Genomic DNA, 6,000 nt, shown 5'->3' with positions numbered 1-6,000 from the left:
TTACACATTGTACCTGTAAGAATGGGGGTGGGGAGTGGGAGGGTTCTACTTCTCCACCATATTGTGATGCAGTGAGTGTGGTGCCACACTGGACTTGTCCAGGTACCACAATTATAGGCTGAATAGACAGCTTCTCTTTATACATTACTCCATCTCAGGTATTTTGTTAAAATAACACAGAGTAAATGAAGAATGCTTGAGAGAGACAGAGACAGAGGCAGAGAGAGTATGTTTGTGCCAGTCCTGGGGTTTGAACTCAGGGCCTGGGCACTACTATCCCTGAGCTTTTATGCTCATGGCTAACACTCTACCACTTGAGTCACAGCTCTTCTTCCAGCTTTTTTATTTGGTAGTTAACTGCATATAAGAGTCTTAGGGTCTTTTTTTGTTGGGGCTGGCTTCAAACCACAGACCTAAACCCTCAACCTCCTACTTAGCTAAGATTACAGGTATGAAGGCAGCTTTTTACATAATCTGGCCACAGGTCCTTTATCAGATCTGTGATTTGCAAATTTCTTCATTTTACTTTCTTTTTCTCTAATGCTTTAAAAAAAAAATCTTGAGGCTTGGCTGTGTGGCTCAGTTGGTAGAGTGTTCTTTGAACTGGGTGCTGGTACCTCATGCCTATAGTCCTAGTAACTCAAGAGGCTGTGATCTGAGGATCAAGGTTCAAAGACTGCTTGAGCAGAAGAGTCTGGTGAGTCTCTTATCTCCAATTAACCACCAAAAAGCCAAAAGTAGAGCTGTGGTTCAAGTGGTAGAGTGCTAGCCTTGGGCAAAAAAAAAAAAAAAGTTTAGAGACAATGCCCAGGCCTCGAGTAAGCCTCAGAATAGGCACAAAAAGACAAAAAAAAAAAAAAAAAAGATACAAAACAATAGCAACAAACTAAAACCAGTGCTCTTTGAAGAGAAGTTCTTAGTGTTGATGAAGTACAATTTACAAATGTAAATTGTATAGTACTGTGCTTTTGGTGTTATATCTAAGAAATCTTTCCCTAATCCTAAATTATAAAGATTGTTTATTTTCTTCTTGAAGTTTTATAGTTTTAGTTTTTATATTTAGGTCTAAGATCTATTTTGGGTTATTTGTTGAATATAATATGAAGTATAGAAAGAAGGGTTTATTTTTTCTTCTTCATTATCTATCTCAGTTTTTTCCCAGCACAATTTGATGAACAAATTCTCTTATTCTAATGAATTGTCTTTATACCTCTGTCAAAAATCAACTGACTGCCAGGTGCCATTGGCTCACACCTCTAATCCTAGCTACTCAGGAGGCTGAGATCTGAGGATTGCAGTTCAAAGCCAGCTTGGGCAAGAAAGTCCATGAGACTCTTATCTCCAATAAACCACTCAAAACAAGAAGTGGCCTGTGGCTCAAGTGGTAAAGCACTTGTCTTGAGCTGAAGAGCTGAGGGACAGTGCCCAGGCCCAGAGTGTAAGCCCCACAAACCAACAAAAAAAGAAAAGAAAAAAAAAAAAGAAAGAAATCAACTGACTATCCAGGTATGGCAGCTCAGGCCTGTAATCCTACCTACTTGGGAGGCAGGGATCAAGAGATTGTGGTTGGTGGACAACTCAAGCAAATAGAAGTTTTCAAAACTCCATCTTACCCAAAGGCTGGGCTCAGTGATGGATGCCGGTCATCTTCAGTGATGTATGGAGAAGCACAAATAGGAGGATCACAGGCCAGAATGGCCAGGGCATAAATTGAGACCCTACTTTGAAAATAACCAACACAAAAAGGGGCTGGAGACATTGCTAAAGTGGTAGAGTACCTGCCTAGAAAGCAAGAGACTCTGAATTAAATCCCCAGTACTTTCCCCTCTACTCAAAAACAAACAAACAAAAAACTGACCATAAATTTATAACCCATTGTGGACTCTCAATATTATTGCATTTATTTATTTGCCCTTGTCACATCAACACCATGCAATCTTGATTACTGTACCTTTAAAATAAATCTTGAAATCAGATTACATAAATCCTCTGGCTTTCCTTTTCACAAGTGTTTGGCTCTTATTCTCTTTCTTTGCATTTCCAATCTGGACGGGACAAGTATGGGAATCGAGTCAGTAGCACTAACTTGTGCTCTCACCTTTTTTGCATCTCCAACCATTTCACCTGCCTGCTATTTGAGCAGACAGGAGGACGGAGAAAGGAGGAAAGAGAAAGAAAGGAGGGATAGGGCCCTGGGAGTGGTTGATTGGCAGCTAGCCTTTAATTTCAATGGATTGCTTTCATGGGCATCACCTTACTCTTCCTGGATGGGTGGATGAGCAGAAGGTCTTTGGGAGTGTTTTTCTTGGGCACTTTTATTGGATTTCAACAACAACAACAAAGAAAAAACACAGGATATTGGTACGGATCCTTTTGGTTTAGGTTCAATTGCAATCCAGCCCCAAATCTTCTTTGAGGTTACATTTTGTTCAAGCCTTCTTGCCATCCAAATTCCTACCTGATATCAGCTTATAATATATTGTAGCTAGAACAGGCCTCAGAAATCATGGAAACCATCCTCATCCTCTCAGTATCACTGTTCTACAAAATAGAGTAAAAGTAACTCAAGTTCAATATGGGGAATCTGACCACACCACTGACCACTATAAAAATCTTTCAGGGACAACTTAAGAGCAGACATGTTGTTTTCCCAGAACAGTTCTTACTTATTTCTTGCATGTAATTCTTTTTACTCTCCAAAATGGACCAGGTGAGATGATAACTTACATGGTCACTCAAAGTAAGACTTTCTGTCCTATACACTCCAGTGTAGAGAACAATATGGGCTAGGGGTGTCTCTGTTACACACATAAACTCATGCATGGATGCATAGTTTCTCAATCAGCAAGTAAACCACAACATTTTATAAGGGTCTAGGAAGAACACTGAAGTTGAGGACAAGAATCACCTGAAAATAGGTACATATTACCTACAACCACCCCTTTCCTATTTGTTTCCCCTCTTTCTTATGGTTCAACTAGGAGCACCAATTCTCAATTCTGTGACTCTGCTTATGGGTTCAAGGCTCTTTAATGTTTTTGTTTTTGTTTTGTCAGTTGTGGGGCTTGAACTCTGGGCCTGGGTGCTGTCCCTCAGCAATTCAGCTCAAGGCTAGAGCTCTACCACTTGAGCCACCGTGCCACTACAGGTTTTCTGGAGTTTCACAGACTTTTCCTGCCTGGGCTGGCTTTGAACCACAATCCTCAGATCTCACCCTCCTGAGTAGCTAGGATTACAGGTGTGAGCCACCGGCACCTGGCTTTTAATGGGCTTTTAAATGTGTTTTTTCCCCCTGTTGGAAGATACTAGCCACCATTCCATTCTCTTCTGTTCTGATACCTATCATTTACATTCTATATTCAGTTGTATGTGTTCCATGTAGGTCTCCCACTTAGACTATGAATGACTGGAGAAACAGGACTGTCACTAAGCTGTGTGCACAGTGACAGGTACAACAGAGAACCTTAGCAAATGTTACTTAGTGCCTTCATTTGATAAATATTTATTGATCATTCACTTGAGTTCACATGGGATACTGCAGGAAGTCCAGCCATGCAGCCAGCAGCTTTGTACCTGGGGGAAATGCCAGCCAGTCCCACTGGATGCAGTGTGTGCACAAGTGTACCCAGGTCCGTTTATCACCCACAACCTTGTATCCTCTCAGGAATTTAAAAAAAAAAAAAAAAAGCTTCCAAACCAATCTGTCTTTTTCTTCTTCTTCTTCTTCTTCCCAATGCAGTTTGTTTGTGATTTAGGCAGCATAAATCTCCTGTCTGTGTAAAAACAGGGAAAGGGAAGTCTAGGGAGGCTAAAATAACTTTCTCAAGGTTTCTGGTTTGAGTGGTTTGGTCCCTTGGAAGCAAGCCTTTCGCCTTGGGCTCAGCTTCAGCAAGGGGGTGGCCTGCACACAGCCCGACCTTGCCCTTGCCTTCTGGGCCGGGGCCCATTCACCTGGAGTTCAGGCCTCTCCTCAGCGCCTTGTGTTTGTGAAAGGCAGGGCTCTGTTTGTGCCTGTAACCAGGCAAGGGCTCTTCTCAGAAGCCCGTCCAAGGCCGCAGAGGCTGAGCAGAAACCCGAGTGCTATCTCTGTGAGGAGGGCTTTGTTCTCTGTGATTTATTACTGAAATTCCTGGAGTGGGGGAAAAACTTACAGCTGGGACCCAAGTAAATACCAGGTCCTGAGAAGCTTGGCAAATGAGAGTTTGAACAACAGAAGCAAAAGAAGACGAGAGAGAGGAAAAAGAGGGCACTGGGAAGGGAGAGGCTAGAAAAAGGCAGACAGACTGACTGCTTGACTTTATCAGGTTGAGCTTTAGAGAACAAGGACATGTTGGGCTTCTAGAATTCTGTCCACTGTTAGTCTCATTCCCTCTACCCACTAGCCCTCGATTTCACCCCTGTCCTTTCTGCCTTCATCATCATCATTATTTGTGGGGGGGGGGGGCGGTATTTGGGCTTGAATTCAAGGTCTGAGTGCTGTCCTTTACTTTTTCCACTCAAGGTTTGTACCCTGCCACTTGAGCCACAGTTCCACTTCTGGCTTTTTGCTGGTTAATTGGAGACAAGAGTCTCACAGACTTTCCTGCCTGGGCAGGCTTTGAATGGGATCCTCAGATCTCAGCCTCTGGAGTAGTCCTTTCTGCCTTTACAGTCCTCTGCACTCCAACTTGAAATTTTAGTTTTTCTTTTTGGGGGGGCTGCTGTGGGTCTCCTGATTTACTTCTTCCTGCCTTCACCACTCCAAAAGTGAACATTCCGCCGGTCAGACAAGATCTATGGCCTTCTCAAGGACAGAAGGAAAAGGTGACCGCCAGGCTGGGTGGGGAGTAGGGGGCTGGCTGCCCTGCTGCTGCTGGCCTGGGGAGTTTGCCTTGTCTTCCTTGATGTGGGTTGCATTCCATTGCAGACTCCTTCAGTTCTTAGCAAATATGGAAGGGGACAGAGAGTGGCTTGGAGGTGTTAAACAGTCAGGTAACCTGAGCTCAGACACTCAAGTTACTCAACAACCCAATTACTCAACTACTGCTGAGTTTGCCCTGGGGCCTCCCAGGAGAAGAAAAAAAAAAATGGGAGGGTTTCCCCCAGAGAGGTCTAGGGGGTGGAATCACACTTTAATTGGGAAATGTTGAGTTAAAGGTGTGGTTGGACCTTAAATCCCTTCACTCTTTACTCTAGGAAATCTGGAGAAAATCCAGAAAGCAAGCCGAGTGCTTCTGAAGGCATCCCCACGTGGGGACAGCCTTCCCCTAGCAACTTGCTGCTCTCAAGCTCTCCTAGACCAGCCTGACCTGTAAGAGGCCCTGGCCTTATATAGGCCTTTCCACTTGGAAACCTCACCCCAAAGCCTGGTCAGGGATAGGTCTTGGTGTCCAAGATAGTGAAGTGTTCATTGAATGAATGGATGATTTAAACATGAATCAATTAGAGAATGGAATATAGGGAGAAAAGGAGGTGGAAATCAGCAGACTAGGGCTTAGAGCAGACACATGATGGACATTTAAAGGGATTCTGATATTAGGGCAGAACATGTATGCTTGCAAACCAGGGGCCATAACAATCACCCGTCATCGCAGCATTTGGCATCAAGGGCTTCCTAGTCCATATTGTCTGTAAACCTTGACCCAAGGGCAGAGCCTAATGGCTTGATGTTCAGAGGGCCCTATCTCAAGCTGGAGGAGCCACAGGAGCCAATGCTTTTCTTTCTTTCTTTCTTTCTTTCTTTCTTTCTTTCTTTCTTTCTTTCTTTCTTTCTTTCTGTCTCCTTCCTTCCTTCCTCTCTCATTATAATCTATCTATCTATCTATCTATCTTTCTATCTATCTATCTATCTATCTATCTATCTATCTATCTATCTATCTATCTATCTATCTATCTATCTATCTATTGTGATGGTACTAGGGCTTGAATTCTGGGCTTCATGCTTTCACTTGGCTTCTTACATTCCAGACTCTACCAGCCAGCCTTGTGACACACACTTTCAGCTTTTTGCCTGTTAATTTG

This window comes from Dipodomys merriami, unplaced genomic scaffold, assembly GCF_024711535.1.
Source record: "Dipodomys merriami isolate MVZ:Mamm:240054 unplaced genomic scaffold, mDipMer1.0.p SCAF_2, whole genome shotgun sequence".
Taxonomy (NCBI): Eukaryota; Metazoa; Chordata; class Mammalia; order Rodentia; family Heteromyidae; genus Dipodomys; species Dipodomys merriami.
The sequence above is the reverse complement of the archived record's forward strand: the minus strand, read 5'-3'. Positions refer to the sequence as shown.